The 18,356-nt window shown below is 33.1% G+C and overlaps 1 protein-coding gene across 1 annotated transcript in view; it reads right to left on the reverse strand.

Moving 5' to 3' along the window:
* Window positions 1-12,709, reverse strand: part of LOC150098570 (uncharacterized) — a 132,028-nt gene extending 119,319 nt beyond the window's left edge. Inside the window, exon 1 of the mRNA XM_090404812.1 lies at window positions 12,644-12,709. The gene's annotated coding sequence lies outside the window, so the exon portion shown is untranslated. The remainder of the gene's footprint in view (window positions 1-12,643) is intronic.
* Window positions 12,710-18,356: the final 5,647 nt, after the last annotated feature.

Raw genomic sequence — 18,356 nt, forward strand, 5'->3', positions numbered from 1 at the left:
TCTTGGGGGAGAGTCGTTTTGACTTACGGCCCAAGCAATTAAGGTTGTGAGACAACAGGTAATGTATGCCAATCTGTTAATTCCGTGTGCTCTCCAGCTGGTTTGTCTGATGCTGGAATGCAACCCGACCTGCTAGAACGAAAAATTCTAATACCTTATGAGACTGGCTAACTCACCTGAAGGTGAGTTAGCCAGTCTCATAAGGTATTAGAATTCATGAAAAGCCCTTACAAAGATTCTTTGTGTGTTGGACGAGATTCCGAACCCAGGACTTTTTCCCAGATTGGTATTCTCTTGTGAATACCATTATTTTATTTTTTTTTAAAAGAGAGTTTTAAGTTCTTTATTGAAATGCATTCGTTCATTAGAAGTAATTAATATCCTTTCGTTGATTAGCAAGGAGAACTATTTTAAAAAGCTATGCTATGAAACGTTTCGGGATATCGAATTTTAGGTACACTTGAAAGATTAAAAGAGGATTCATAAAAGCTACCATTATTTGGAGATGAAGTTTTGGGAATTTGCAATTCTTGAACAGTTTTTAGTTGCTTCTCTGTGTTAGCGTTGATGAAAGAGAAAAATACTTCAGTAGAATTAATTTAATAAAAGATCAATATATAATTCAGTATGAGAGAAAATAACATCAATTAGTAATTAAGTGCCTTGTTTTAATATATTGAACACAAAACTAATTCGGAATTTTTAACGTTTTTAAACTAAGTGTGCAAGTGAGTCACTACGCTCTTGCATTTGTCTTTTGAGATGATTTGTTCCCATACGAGGCAATATATTTACCTTTGTTCTTAGAAGGAGAACTTATTGTAAAGTTTAGCAGAGCCTTGACATTTTTGGTTACGCCTTTCCCGAGGGTGCGGTGATACAAGAACTATGTACTGACCTAACAAATCTTATCGACTGCACTGTCAGTCGGAGAGCAAATTCATACGCAAAGCGTTTCCAATTACACGTAGCAAAAAAAAAGGGGTAGTTATAATTTCAACCGGACAGAAGGAGTTATATTTTTTATATTTGATCACATTATTGTGATTTCACAGCACACTACAGGATTCCGATTTTTTTACACAGTTACAAGATTCGGGTGGTAAATTGAGAAAAAAATAATAAATAAAAACTTTTTTTTATTGAGGATTAATTTAATTTCGCATCACTAGACAAGAAAATCGCACATGCCTTGGAAAAGGGCTTACGAGTACTTACTAATACAATTGACAAGAAATAACCTTGCAGGAAGACCAAGTGCAAGATAAATCGATGTAGTGACGAAAGACCTAATTATACAGCTAGATGAAACAGCTGACTCCGGATGCAGCGTATGATAGAGACAGATGGAGAATCTTGGTTATGGCTGCATTAGACCTAAGTGCCTGCTGAAAAGAAGATACTTTCGAAAATATATAGAAATAAATATATGGGTTTCAGAAAGATCATTTCTGTGTATTTAAAAAGTTTGACATTAAACTGTAAGATTATAATGATGAAGACAGGTTAACAAAACGTTTTTTTAATTATTATTTTATTTTATTAATTTAGATTACGTAATCACTTGAAGCGCAGTTTTGTCCAATAATATGATTTAAAGGAAATTTTAATTCTATTTATATGATGTTAAACATGATTTAATGCAATTTAAATTAATTATTGAAACGTAGTAAATTTGGTTAGAGGAATAATAATTTCAATGCGCATCCCGTAATTATTTTAACTTCAATTTGTATTATTTTAGTAATATTTTCCATTAATTTAAACATGATTTTAATAAATTTTAGTTACATGTTTAATGAGATTTAAAACAGGATTAATTCAGTTTTAAGTGATTTGAAGAAAAAAAAAATCTAAACATGATTGTTTTATTTAAATATATTTATGGAATGGAATTAAAATCATATTTAAATGATTTAAATGTGGTTTTTTTATTTCTATTTATGATTTTAATGCTTCTGAATATTATTAATAAATCTTTTAAGTGTTAGAAATGCAAATTTTGCTTTAATTTTGAAGATGATTTTTGCTCTGTTTACGAAAATAATCAATTTGAAAAGAAATTTATCTATTTTTATTTGATTTGATATATAGGATGATCGTAAGTTTTGTTTTGTTTATGCATGCATGTTAACGATTATAAAAGTCCAGTTTCATTATTTAAATAATTGACAGATTAGGATTTTAAAAGTGATTATTACTTAAATTTTACAAGAATTTCAGCACGAAATTTATTCTACTTAGCATGTTAATAAATTTAAACATGAACTGACATGAGACATGATCTATGAAAGTAGTGTGCAGCATGTCTGTAAAGTGTGTGCCTGTTTTTTTTATTAAGAAAAACCTCAGTTTCCTGGAAAAATCCAACTACCATCATGATGGTTAACTCGCTTTCGGATGGCAAAAAGAGCTTTTATAAAGATTCTTAGATAGCATTACCGACAGAGCCCATGATTAATACATTTTTACATTAATTATTTAATTAATTTAAACATGCTAGAATGTTGTTATTATTATTATTGTCGGCCTTCCAGCAGAAAATACGTCCATCTAGTATGGCGCAATGAACTATAAAATACAAAATTCCTATTTGCTGCCAAACTAACGTCTATTATTGTTACAAATCTCCTGGAGTCAGACTCACCGAGGAGATGTGTTTACAACAAATAAATAGGAAATAAAGAGGGCCTGCCTTAAGCTGATTTGGATCTGTTGGACCCAATTGGGTCATCCTGCCCTATGTGATAAAGCAAGAAATTTTTTTATTTTGAAATATTTTCTTAGTTTATTTTTTATATAGAAGCACAATCAATAAATATATTATTCAATTTTTAATATTATTAAATGGCATATCTTTACGATATCTAATTATCTGAAATTAGGGTCCCCCGCTCAAATGATCTCAATTGAGTCGTCACTGACAATAAACCACAGAATTACAGTAAATGACAATAAACCTCAGATTTTATTTTAAATACGACTGTTCTCCCCCATTTGCACAGTTCAATGAATTTATACATGATTTTAATTTTCCTTATTAAAAGTATATATTAAGCTTACTGTATTCATATATTATAAATCAACCTAAGTGGACATGTCATAAAAATTATCTAATAGCAAAATTTTCTAAATTATCTAATAGCAAAACTGTCACTTCCTTATGCGTAATATGGGATTCAGCTGTGCGGATTGAATCTTCTGCCTATTACAATGACCACGAACAGTAACGTAATCTGTCTTTATTACTAACTACTATCCATAATAACGCTTGATATTCTCTGTGTTCCACATATTGCATTTTGCTCATTGTTTTTCTGGCTGTTCTCCTAATTTGTGTATAACACATACGGATTATTTACAAGTAAATTGAAATTGTCTAACATCTCCTGCAGGCTATGACATGATTGGAATGATCTACTTTACCATAGATATGCCTCTTGGGCATCGTTCTTTGTATTCTTGGCGTTAGAACTCGAATTGACCCAATATTTTTGTGTGGGGAGGGGCACATCGTAACAGTAATCTTCTCAGTGTATGCTGACAAACAACACGTTATTTTCTCGTATGTCAAAATATCTGAACAGAATGTTCTATAAAAATTCGGCAGTCTCTTGAACTGTACGATGTTTCATTCTGAAGAGGCTTATCGGTAGTTTCAGGGTGGGACAATTTTATTTATTTTTAATATCATCTCAAACACAAGCTTTTTTTATACAGCAACATTTCGTCACCTGCTTTATTGCCTGTTCATTTTCCAATTAAAAAAAAAAAAAGAAACATTTTTGCTGTTAAGTAGTGGTAACCATTCACTCCTTAGCAAAGGATGACTCCTACTTCGTTGCTGCCATAATATCATCAAATGTTGCATCACAACTATCTAAGTCGCTAAGATCTTCTTTAACCTCTCGCGTGTGTGGGGGATAAAATAAAAGTGAAGAGAATTATTTTTAAGATGCAATTGTTCAGTAAATTTCTTCCTTCTTTCCATAATAGAACAGTACAAAAGTTTACATTTAAGGGATTCGATTCTTTAAAGATACTTGTGACATTAGGATTATGAAATATATACACGTTTACACAAGACTATTATTTAATTTGCCAAATATTTCAGTCTGAATAATTGTTCAATACGAATAATTGGAATACGAACAATTGTTCGTATTCCACCTTGTTTTTTAAAACTATTCCTATGTAGCTACTGAAGATGGTCTGTAATATTCAGACTGAAATATTTGGCATATTAAATAATATTATTGTGTAAACGTGTATATATTTTATAATTTAAGGGATTCGTTGTAAATAGGTTTGAAGAATTTTTATTTTTATTTTCATTTGATACAAAGTTTATTGATGAAATGAAAAAGTGGAATGTATCATAGCATCACAGCATAACACCATGAAAATGATTTTTATATAAAATTTTAAATTTTATTTATTTATTTCTCTTCAACCGGATATGATTTGCAGCCATCAGATCACCGAGGAAAAAAAAAAGAATATGTAAAGTAATCTGGCTTACTGCAGTATTTTCCATTATAAACGATAAATCCACTAACGCCTTTTATTCCCAATAAGTATGCGAAACATATTTGGAAGAACGGCCAGTCTTCATTGTTAGTTCTCACTGATATCTTAGCCGGTGGTTAGCAAAGATTTCATAAGCATCAGGGGAGATAGTACGAGGATGGCTGCAAACCATTTTGTGGTCCTAAACCCTAACAGGTATAGTTTATATTAATTAAATAAAGGGGATATTAGATCCCACATTGTTTTAAAACCGAATAAGAAACTCAAAGATTGGAATCAGAGAGTTTCATGCCGAATATAGTATAAAAAAACTATAAAAGTATCGGCGAATAATAGCGTGAGCTGAATGCAAGTAGTCCTAGAACGTAGTACAAACACGGGCAACTCGTTGCAAAGGTGGGGAAAGTTCTGATCGCTATTCTTTGGTATTTTCCATAATGTAAAAACACATTTCCTAGGAAATGTATGCTGTTATTACATTATGGTAAGGAGGTCACTACACAGACCGGTTTCAGCCTTTATTGAGGCTTCATCAGTGAGTAGCTAGACCAAATTATTAATACCAAAGGGTATTATTGCAAACTTCCAAAATCATGCACATACCTTTTTAATGTCTTTTTCCATATGCGAAAAGAACTTATACTCTGCTATACGAGTTGTCCAAAAAGATGCACCCATTAAGTTACTTAAATATAAAGAGCCTGTTGGCTCTTTATATTTAATTTATATATATATAATTTATATATATAGATTATATAATTATATATATATATATAATATATAATTATATATATATATATATACATAATATATAATTATATATATATATATATATATATATATTTTTTTTTTTTTTTTTAAATTTTTAATTACGGGGATACAAATCGAGTTTCTGGGAGGAAAATCTCTACTTGCTTGTACTAAAGATTGACTGGCTCGGAACCAGCTGAAAAAAAAAAAAAATTAGAAAAAGTTTTCCTATTTATTAATTAATAATTAATCCAGAAGAAGAGGGTTTTTCCACAAAGTAAAAACCAGTACTCTGTAAACTCCATCCTACGACTACAGGAAAAAAATAATAATAATAATAATAAAAAAAAAAAAATATATATATATATATATATATATATATATATATATATATAAACAGTGATCGCACGAGTTACGTCCAGGTGTCGTTCCATCTGGAAGGACGTAAGTCGATACATTAAATCAACAGAGTTATAGGGGTTAGGGACTTAACCGTAATAAGTATACTGTCATTTTACTTTTTAAACCTCATTATAAAACTATTCCTATCCGCTCTGCTTATTCCTCTTCTTCTTTTCATCATAAATTTGTTCATAGCAAGAAAACGTATCATGTACTTTCGTTTCTATTATTAATTAGTGTTCAACATTTGGATCCATCTTCAGCTCTTTTGGAAACATCGCTAACTGCAAAGAATATTTCTGCAAGACTGTACATCACTGTAAATTTTTAACTACCTCTTCCTTTTCTATTTTTTCTTCTTCTGCAACAGTTGTTCCTCCAGTTCGACCAATTCTTCGGTGGTCAACTCTTCAGGGGAATTTTCTATGGGTTGAATTATGTCGTCATCATTCACTTCGAGATTCAGATTGTTTGCTAGGCCCACTATTGCAAACTTCCATAATCATGCACATACCTTTTTAATGTCTTTTTCCATATGCCAGTCATACATTGAGAGCTCACTTCCAGTGAATGTTTCCCAGAATTGGTAAATTCTGTGAAACATTCACTGGAAAATATTCAATACAATTCTGGGAAACTTCCAGTGAATATTGAATGTTTCCCAGAATTGCATGAGAGTCTGGTCATTTGCTTCAGTGGCAGAAATGGCGTCCGAAAAAGTTGCCCGTAGATAATAAGCCTTAAGTGTTTGGAGGAAGAAAAACATGACCGTGAACTTGGTGAAGTTCACCACTATAAGAGTTGAAAGACGGATGATCTGGGGCGTTATCTAGAATTAATAAAAGTTTAAATTCTACATTTTCTTTCACACAGTAGCTTCATAACAGTTGATTAAGGCATCCTGAAACAATTTTGGAGTCATCCATGACTTCTTATTGCTCCGGTAATGAACTGGGAGTATGCTTACTAATGTTTTTGAAGATTCCTGGATTCTCACTGTGTCATATCACAAATGGCTTCAGTTTATATCCAGCCACATTACCTGTATCAGAATCATAATACGGGCATTAAGATCTTTGAAACTAGGTATAGATTTTAGCTTTTTTTGTGGATGAATGTCCGCTCGGGCATTTTTTCCCCGAAACATGGACGCCCCACCCATATTAAATATTTGCTGTGGCGAATAATTTTCCTCCGTAATAATTTTATCCAATTTTTCCACAAATTCCTTGGCAGCCTTCTCAGCACTTGCAGATTCCCATACATTTTCACATTGTGCAGCGCAAAATGCTGCTTGAATCTCATGAACCAACCGGAAGAAGCGTCGAAAATTCGTAGTCATAATCAGGTTCCTTTCTCCTTCAACATGTTGAAGAGACTTAGTGCCTTAGCAGTTATAGTCACAGTGCTAAGGGATATGCGCTTTTCGTTCGGGTCCTCTATATATATAGCCGAAAATGTAATGTTATTTATCCCTTATGTCTATATAATAATATGAAATTTTTAATATGTACGTATCGAGTTTTCGGACGATCTGCTCCATAATTTAGTTGATGATTGAATTTCTTTCTTTTTCCGTTGATGTTTGTATATAGATGTCATAATTGTAATCTTTAACACTTAATATATATCTATACACACAGTATATATCATCATCATCATTGGCTTTAACAGGCACTTAAGCGCCCATAGCCTTCTAAGTATCCTTGGGCTTAACCGTAATCCCAGGATAAGGCGATTACTCCTATGCCTCTAAGTACAGCATTCTTATTTATAAATTACGTGTGTTCTGCTGGCCCTGTTTGCCTGCTCTGAGGGACGAAAAAAACGAGTTTCGGAAGAAAAAACTCTCTACATCTTTTGGTCTTTCGACCAAAGGGCTTCGTCTATATTGACTGAGCTACGGAGGTTCACACAGGATAAATATAGGCATTAAAAAAAATGAAAGGAAAGCCTATTTCTATCGGAGCTGGCCTAAAGCCGATTAGACAGATTATGTCCAATCAAACACCAAAGCAAGGAATTCGAAATTTGAAAAAAATTTGGAAAATTTAGCTGAAGAAACAAACAAACAAAACAAGAAAAAATTCTTCATGATTAATTTCTTTTCCTTTTCTTTCTTTCTTTTTCTTTTTCTTTGTAAAAGTATAATTAATAAATGTATTGTTCATTGATTCGGAAAGGTATACCTTTCCCAAAAAGAGACCCAAATGCGATCAAAATTGATATTTGCTATTGCAGGGTCTGATTTCTAGAAGTCTCTTTCTCAAAAAAGAAAAATGTCATAGATTAAAATAAATAAAATATAATATAACAAAAAAGATAAATAAAGTAAAATAAAATAAAATTAAGGAGCGAATAAACCATTTACTAAAAATTATCAACACCATTTTAAAGTCAAAAATGTTCAGGTTTTATGTAGAATTTTAAGTAGTTTTCAGCACCGGATGTATTTATTGATCTATGCATGAATATATACGGCCTTTCATTATGTGTAAATTTAATTGAAGTTGTAAAATATATCGTTTATTATAAAAAAACGAGTATTTAAATTCTAACTCGAAGTACGGGTATTCCGTCTCTTATCTGTTCTGTTAATGTCTAGAGATATTACTGCATTCATACATAGACTATCTGCAGTGCCGATTTATAACGTGTCAATATTGAGTCATTTTAAAATAATATACTAGTTTTCATTTAATTTAATATAAAATAAACTGAATATTATGCGCAAGTAACGTATACTTGCTACATTTCTAAGAAGGAAAAAAATCATCGGACAGCGGTTGAATATGCCAATAGCATACCATATGGTATGCCTACTGGTACAAAACTAAAATTTTAAATCAGGTACTGGAGACATACATGATGACTGCGTCAAATATTCAAATATTTTTTCCTTATAGAAGGGGTAAAAAAGTATCAGTAATTGTACATATGTTCACTAGATGGCAGCACCCTGAAAAATATTTAACATAACTTTGTATTTAGAATATTACGCATTATTAATGCTAAGTAGTACACCCACCATACGCCCAGACGTGTCTGAAAGAGAGAGAGAGAGAGAGAGAGTGCAAATACTTTATACCTTGGCCTGCTCTTATCATAGTTTCTACCTATTTTCTCTGTTCAGCAGCAAGGAGGTAGCTAGGTATTGCAATTATGGGTGAATAGTCCAATTGTTTCATAACTAGACCTGCCCTTTCATGACTGGATATTTTCATTATACCAAGATCGTGCAGTGGAAGTGGGGCAGGTGTGGCCAGTGCTCGTGCAACAAAGGTCTGAGAATGTAACACGGCAAAATTACATCTCAGCCAGGCTAACTCCCACCTAAACACTCTCGAGAACACTTTTGTGAGACAGACTGCCGTTTCGTTTTCAGTATGGACAACAACGCCCCGTCACAAGCACTGATATTGTGACAGAATATCAATTAACCCGTAAAAGTAGGCTTGAGAAATAGCTAAAGAATACGCCTGCCTCAATCGCTTTGTTCTTTTTGCAGTTAACCAAAATAGAACAGCGCGAACGAATATTTGAGTTTGACTTCGTGACAGATTGCAAAAACATTCCACTTAGCAGGAATAATGTCCTTGGCTCTTAGCAGGTATATATCTCCAACACACACACACACACACACACACACACACACACACACACACACACACACACACACAGTATAATGAAACTATTGATTGCTGACCATACCGGTGGACGTGTTCCTTTAAGGCTTAGCTATTCATAATAACTTTTTTGTCGTAAATAAATGCTTTATTTCTGTCATTGACGCACATATTCGATTGCTTCAACGTTATTAATCCATTACAGGCATCCAGAAGTGAAAAAAAAAAAAAAAAAAAAAAAAAAAAGAAGAAGCGATTCACTATACGACGGTGATCTGGAATCTAACGTGTCGTATGACCTAGACGGAGGTATGCCTGCATCTTCAAAATCAGTTCTTTCGATGTTCACCCCCACTCACACGATAAAATATTTGATCCTTGCATGGAGACTTCGTTTTTTTTTTTTGTTTTTTTTTCTCGGAAAGAAGGCAGAGATCGCGAAGATGTTGAAAATATGTTCAGAATTACGGGAAGGTAACGAAGGCTACAATTGGGCTAGAGACTGATAAATCAATTGTCGTATTAATTTGTTTATTTGGAAAAGAGGGGGGGGGAATCCGACTATTCCAGAATGAAAGAAACCTATTTCGACTGACTAACTCATCTTCAGTTCAAACTCCATTAATAAAGATTCTCTTAATATTGACAATATAAACTACAGCAAGGATATGTCTTTTATGTCCTGCTATGGCTATGAATGCTGGCGAGTATGTGGAAATGTTATTTTTTATCTATAGACTTTATCTATAGATAAAAGTATTATTATTATTATTATTATTATTAGGCTTATGGGTGATTTTCGAATTTCGAAGGTTTATTTTACCCGCCATGTTACTATAGTAATCGGAAAGGAGTTAATTAGAACACGGTTCATTAAAGAATAAAGACTGGTGGAAATATCTCCCAGAAAGGGAGGCATCTTCAACAGTGCTCTCTCTAGTATGGGGCACAGCAATTGATATTGAAGATTATTTGCTAGCTAGTTTGAAAACTTCCTGTTCGTTACCAACGAATTCTGTCCTGTGTGTTATCTAGTGACTGGCCTGTCGAACCACTTTACTGCTAACGAATTCTAGTCTCTACGGTGTGTTTGGCATCTTGAAGGGTGAGAGACATCCTCGCTGCATGTAAGAAAACTTGTCAGTCAGCTTGGTCTGGCAGCTTCTATAAGAAACTTTTAACCGTGATGATAGTTCATGTTAGCTATCTGCCAAGCCGTCTCAAGTTTGTTACGGTGGATTTGTTTCGACACGTGAATTATCAGCCTATCCTGATATCATAATCAAATGTTTCTCGATGTTCTTTATGTTTAAGCATATATATATATATATATATATATATATATATATATATATATATATATATATATATATATATATATCCGGAACGGAAATCCTATGTGTATTTTTTTATTGTTTCATACAGTTGACAGCTACTGAAGTTTGACACGTGGTTTTACGTTTGGAAGTATTTCAACATCTATCATTGCAACGATACTGCACTTAACAATGGGCAGTAAAAGCAGAAAGTGCTTGATCACATGAATTTTCCTAAGGTTGAGACTCGAAAATGAAACACAAATTGAGAGCGAGAGTGACAGAGCTGTTAGCTACCTTAAATCTTCTCCATTGAAAATTCAAATTAAGTGAAAGACAGTAAGATTGGAAGAAATATAGTCAACTCAATTTCTCCAGTAGTACGGTCGTCAGTTAGTTTTAATTCATAAATTGTAGAACTGGTTTCAGTACATCACCGAGATCTCTTTATTCTCTCGTTCATGATTTCCCATTGAAAATTAAATAATTCCAAACTATTCATTGAAGGTCAAGAAACCAGTTGTGCTGTATCGTCGGTTGAATGAAACAAAGAACCATAAGTATGACCTCAATTCCCACTGAAACACCTTCAGCATTCTTTCCTTCAACTGCCAGTAATTCCGTGCTGGTCCAAATTCTTTTCCCCAACTCCCACCCTCAATAGCGACGAAGTAGAAAATATTCAGTTTCCGTCAGTAGCTTACAAGTAGTTATTCTACGGGTGACCTGCCGTCAGGATGTCTCGGTGTCCGGATGCTCTTGTTGTGACGTGATTTTCTTAGCATAATCTGTTATGATTTGGTTTTGTTTTCACTGTCTTTTACTAAAATGAAGCAAAAGTCAAAGAAGGCGAGACTATCCCTGACCTAAAAATATTATCAAAACGTCGTCATACGAATTATCAGGAACAGCAAGAGTGTTTCCGGTGTTCTATATGTACACCGGAAATAGTACTAGTGACCGATAACTAGATACTGTAATTAAGCTCTTAGTTTTTCGAAAGGTGGTAGGGGGATCATCGTTGTCATGGGCTAGATTGATGCAGAGGCAAATAAGGCTGGAATTTTCCATGTGTATCGCATATTCCCAACTCGATCTGTAATTTTATGAGCGAAGTTTTAATTCTAGGTCTTTTAATCTCTCAAAACAAAAAAATTGGCAGAAGAATACCATTGCTTAAGTTACTTATTAAGAATATTAATTTTCTCCCCCTCTTTCTAAGTGTAAACGCTTATTTATTTATTTGTCGTGAAACATAATTGTTTTTTTATATTAATTTTTTTGTTAAGTTTGATCTAAATAGTCTTTAATATACTTTATATTAATTAATCATTTATATTTTATATATAATTACTCAGTCATATTAAATTTTTTGTTTAACACGATCTAATAAAGTTAAATTAATTATAAACTTTCTTCGCTTAGTTAGATACTTTCTACTCAAAATTTTCAAGCGCTAAATTGAGAAACGGACAAAACAATAATTCACTAATTTCTCAGTTTTATCATTTTACTATTTTGTCAGAAATTGACAACATGGTAATTTACTCTTTCGTCAATTTCTTAGTTTGTCACTTGAAAACTTACAGGAATTTTGTTTTGCTGGAATTTTGAGCAACGTTATGTGACCAAATCTTCTCATTCCATTCAACTTAGAGAACGTTTACGCCCGACTGACAATAATAATCATAAACAAAGAAAGTATGTTAATTTGTTACTCTTAAAATGCCAATTATACAATCTAGATGGCGCCATACACCATAGTTTCGCAAATATTGATATTGGTAATTAACAATATTTCGGTTATTTAATTATTTATTTATTTAACTTTATGTACTGTATGAATAAAATTCAAACCAATTAGTAAGTGTTACATTTCTAGGTTTCAGTTTGAAAATATAACTAACGAAAGAAAATCACGTAAGTGATAACTCATTTCGTTGTGGTTATATATTTCGGTAACTTTTTACTCTTGACAGTGCTTATATCATTTAACCTTGCTAAAAACTATATCTTTACCTTGCCTAAACCCGAAGGTCGAACACTGCTCACGCATTTAAATAGATTTTAGAGAATCGGTTGTTACTGGAATCTTGTCACTAAAACGATTCTGTATGAGACTTGAGTGCAAATGTGACGTCACTTTGTTGAAGTAACATCATGGCATTCTAAACACGTGCTCCAAAAGACATTGTAGTTGACTTATGGTCTTTCCAAATGTCTTATTCCTCTTAAGCCTTGACCGGTTGTACGTTTTTTCCTACCATCTTTCCTTTTCTGGAGATAGTCGAACAATTATAGTGATAAAGTAAAATACAGACGATTATGAGACATTGCAGCGCAACCTAGCGGAATAAATTTGAAATCAGATTAGATATTTGGAGCGTAGCGTTACATATTTTTACGTTTATTTCTGATCGAATAGATTTAAAATACAAGAATCAGTGTTTTTTGTTTGTTTTGTATTTAGTAGGTTAGGATGTGTATTTATATAGAAGTTTTGCGTAAAATTATTATTATGTTTATTTTATTTTTTAACTAAAAAATTAAAAAAAAACCATGTAATGTACATTTAATATGAAACAAATTCACGCATCTTGCTAGTTCATAACTGTATAACAATGTTTATTCGATGAGTCAGCCAAAAAAAAAAAACTTGCTAATTAAAGTGCAGTTTGTCATACGAACAGCTGCTTCAGGCACTATAGTTGGTTATACATCAAGTGAGATTTCGAGGTTTAAATTAACATAACAAAAATATAAAATCGAATTTTCATTATTGCTAACTTAACATGAACTGGACCTTGATATCATCATTAATCTATAGTTATAAAATATGACGGGGAGGCCGAAGGAAGAAGACAGAAGCGAATACGTCCTTGATGATACAATATGTTGTGTCCTTGAATAATCACCTACAGTTTTTCAGGTGTTGCTGCCAATCCTGTTAACAGAAAGTAAGGTCATCCAGTAGGGGCCGTGAGGGGGATAAATTTAGGAAAAACTTTATACTCATTACAGAAGTACGCATCGAACACAAATGACTGTGTGTTTTGTTTCTGTCAAAGCGGGTGTGGCGAGCAACATTCAAAATATGACCTCAACCATGCGAAAGAAGAATTTAAAAAAAATCATGAAATAAAAAGTCCTGCTATAGTGGTGTATGTTACGAAGGTGACTATAATGAAGTTTGTCCTAAAGAAAAGGATTTTAATACCCTTCGAGAAAAGTGATATAATCAACGCAACGTCGCTATAATTGTATATCCTTTTAGAAAATAATAATAAATGTTTTGAGATTAATTATCTCTTTTGAAATACAAATACGTAGGGCTGTCTCTCCGATGAACTTACGGGGATTCTGATTTTGAATCCTGCTGTAGTGTTTCCCAATTTTTATGGGCCTTAAGAGGGTTGAGAAAGTACACTAATTTTTTTTTTTTTTTTTTTTTTTTTTTTTTTAAGACCAAAAATCGATTTTTGTTTTCCATATTCATACGATCTTGTCTTTGGAACATCCTAACACCACCTTTTCATTTGTAAATGCATGGACATTCTTTGGAACTAGATTTTTTTTTTTTTTTTTTTACATACTTCTTACATCAAGGATGTTTATTGAAAATTCAATCAAGTATCTCATGTTACAATCTTAACCGGATATCATAAAACTGCCAACTAAACCTTTAAACAATGTCCCCACAAAGCTTACGCAAATCAGCAGTTATTTAATCTGAAAGAAGCATTTTACTTTAAAATCTAGGAAATATTTTATTAATGACAGCGTATATATCAAACAAGTAATAACGACTCGTCAAGAATTAAGTTTTTTTATAATGACTACAGTAAAGCTATGTGTAATATCTTATTACACATAACTTATTGCCTATTTATAGGGATGAAGAATTAAAAAAGAATGTTTCCATCTCTGGCGACTTAGTTGTCATAATGATAACATTAGAAAACTAAGATTACAACGTGGTCACTACTCAGGCTATACGAACTTTTCTAGTTAGATTTATATAGCAATTTAAAGCGAGTTAAGAGTCGCCATATTTTTTAACTTCCTTTAGAATGTCCTTGACACTATATGCATGAATTTCACTAAGTTAGTGTATCGCACTTGAATATATTGTTCTTACGTGAAAAACATACAACGTTTTTCATTGTCTTAAGGGCTGACACAAGAGAACATTATTTGTTTGTGTATTTGTCTGTAATTGTCATGACAGTCCCGTCCTAACTAATCATTAACTCTGACAGTCGCTGATTTTTATGTATATATATTTTTTTTCTTTTTATTAGATCCGGTTATCCTGAATATTATGTGAAGAGAAATGTTTCAGTAGAGTTACTGACTGATAACAACAGCGAACTAGCTTCAGAGTCATCCTCAAGTCGTAACTGGTTACGTTAACAAATGATAGAGGTTTCATGGAGGTTTGCAAGGTTAAACAGATACCTCAGGTAATAATTCTGGAATTATTTTGAAGGTATATAATGCAATGTAAACTCAAATCGATTAGGAAACAAAAGAATAGAAACTGCCAAACACGAGTGCTACATGTTTGATATATCCGAAACCACTAAACCTGCTACTTTTACTTTTCTATTTTTACTCTTTTTTTTTTTTTTACTATTTCCCCCAAACATTTCCTGATTGTTAAGTATTGGCACAATTTTGAAGAACCAACAAGAGACAACAAAAGTTGCTAGTAAGAGAAAATCGAAATTTTCAAAGGCTTACGCGCTTTTGAAAGTCCACATCCCTTAACTATATAGGAATAATCTTCTTTCCGTTTTTTCAATGGAAATTATGGAACAGTCCTGGGTGTATTTCCTTAGAAAGTGTAGTAAAATAATTAGATTCAAAAATCTGTATATACGGAAGCAGGGACGACTCATGCATAGGCACTGCGGAACTGCAACACTCCCCCCCATTTTTCTCGACATATCAATATATTTATTAATTTATTTATATTTAAAAAAAAAAAAAAATCAGCTAACGCCTTTTTATTCCCGTATATGGAGGCGAGTCTCCAAAAGTTAGATAGGACTAAATGGCCTCGCCTACTCCCGTATACGGGAATAAAAAGGCGTTAGCTGATTTATTTATATTTGCTTGTAATATTTAATTTTATCATCGGCAATCCTATACAATTCTCTTATTTTGTATAAAAAATAATAAAAATCCATCTTGTAGCACTTAGGAGGGCGCTAGCAGCACTGTGTTTACCACAGTGTCATATTGCTACGCTCGCAAGCATATGCACGTCATAGTGAGATACGAGCTATTAGCGTAATGTGACACTGTCCGTCGCGCAGTTCCACTGTTGTTTATATGCAGTTTACTCCAGTACAGAGTGTTCGTAGTGCTTATCGTGTTTACTCCGTCTCTTTAAATATTCGGAAATTACAATTAAAGGATTTAATTGTAATGTCTAAAAAGTTGTAAATCCATTCCTTTAATTACAATTAAAGGAATGGATTTTATTTTTAAGTAATTTTGAATTATACTAAATTGTATAATCGATAATAAACAATATTTTTCCTGTTTAATTTTTTTTTCAATTTTTACCATAATTTTCATATTTTATCCAAACACGTATACACTGTACTTACAGTGTATACGTGTAACAATGACAAATATTTGTCATGGCAAAAAATTATTTTTATTATTTTATTTTATTTATTTATTTTTATTTTTATTTTTTGGCGAATTGCCTTTAGGTGAATTGTTTTCTGCGAAATTTATGTTATGCCCAAGAAAATTTATTTAAATGGCAGAAGTTTGTGTCCAGTACTGCTGGACACTCCATAACCTGACAAAAAAAGGGATCAAAGTACGCAAACTCCATAGCCTTGGCTTCTGTGGGAGGACTGCTGCCAAAGTCAAAATATTTTTTCTCGCACAATGCTCCGGTCCGAATTGCGTGGAGCTCGCTGTGAGTCGCTTTCCAATTAACTATTGGAAAGCTGGTCTGTAGAATAACGAATCATAATTCGAAGTATTCACTGAGTTTATGATGGTGGCTCTCTGGAGAATTTTATTTACCGAAGTGTATCTAACGTTAAAGTGTGATGGTCATGGTGGTACGTGCATGGATGCTTATGTGGTGGTCTAGAATTCGTTATAGTAGTAGTAGTGGTATTGCTTGAACACTGAACTTTATATTAATTCAATATGTTATCAGTATTATCGATATATAATGATTGACGTCTCGGAGACTTTTGCGTTGCTTACTCTGTGAAGATTCTACGAAAACGGCTTGGTTGGTTGGGACGATAACTTGCCATCGTCAACACAGTTTTAGGAAAGGGAAATGCAAAAGTTAAAGTAGCCAGCATATATATAACACAGTAATACTGGCTTCATAATGCTAGTTGCTTTGGTCGTAATTCTAACAAGTGCATGTCTGCAAGCCCTGGTACGGCACAACACTCTCACTGCCTGGAGTAGGACCTTGCTGACAATGTAGTAGAAGAGGTATCCAGATATCTTCAAAGTTTACCAAAGTAAGCATTATTTTTTATCTAAATTTAACTGATTATTAATAACTCTCAATTACAACCATACAACGATAAAAATACATAACAGTATTTTAATTTTATTATTGTTTATTATTTATTTTTTTATTTATTGCCGGCCTGGCTGGCAGAGTGATTAGCGTATCCACTCTCCACCCAAAGGACTGCGGGTTCGAATCCCGCCGTGGGCATGGATATTTGTGATTGTCTGTGGAAATACTAGTGGTGGTGGTAGTCGGCAGCAGATGGCGTGGGTGTAGTTGCGGTTCAGTTGGTGGAGTCAGAGCTGTAGAGCACGTGCCCTCCCTCGATGAGTCCTTGGACTCCCTGGAGGTGTCAAATAATAATAATATTGTTGTGTTGACGTGAATGAAGCGTTTGCTTCACGTTCCAGAATTTTTTATTCAATGCCTAAAATCACTGATTTACAAAAATTTGAAGAAAAAAAAAGTCTTCCAATTATTTTTACCTTTGATGTATATATAGGGCCAGTGCTATGCAGAATGTTTTACTGACACCTGGAAATATTGTTCTAGAAAATGTTAGTTCACCATACAATAGACAGAATTACGATTTAATGTTATTAGTATTCATCAAGAAGGAAATAGCGGGACTCAACTGATTTCGAAATTTATATGTTCTTGTAACTCAGCTCTCTTTCATCTTTCCCTCTATTATGTCAGTTAATTGCGTGTATATTCTTGTCAATTTACCTGTTTCGAGGGAAGAAAAAACTCTCTCATCACCATATCAGACCTGCCAACTCACCTTCATTTGAAAAGTCCGTATAAAAGTTCTCGTTCTAGACGGAATTCGGCTCTAGGACTTTCCAACAAAAGGTGTCGTCAATACCGACTGAGCTACGAAGGTTCACTCAATGTGTATATTATGCAATACTTGATCACCAACACTGCTATGGCGTCCATAATTTAGCCTTCCATAGACGAATTCTCTGACCTTACAAGTGCATTTCGGCTCCCATTCTAATATAATCGTATTATACAATTATGCAATTCTAATATAATCTAAGCCACAGATTTCTCGTGTTCTGGAAGTGAAAATTTTATCGAAAGCAACATCCAACATTCTTGGAACACGAACATACAGCCACCCATCTAAACGATCAACAATTAATTATTTAGCTTCCTGATGGTATAATTAACTATTTCCAAGGCTTTATTTTTCTTCTGATCTATCCACAAGTTGCA

This window comes from Typopeltis vanoorti, chromosome 15, assembly GCF_054136105.1.
Source record: "Typopeltis vanoorti isolate ZY-2024b chromosome 15, IOZ_Tvanoo_1.0, whole genome shotgun sequence".
NCBI lineage: Eukaryota > Metazoa > Arthropoda > Arachnida > Uropygi > Thelyphonidae > Typopeltis > Typopeltis vanoorti.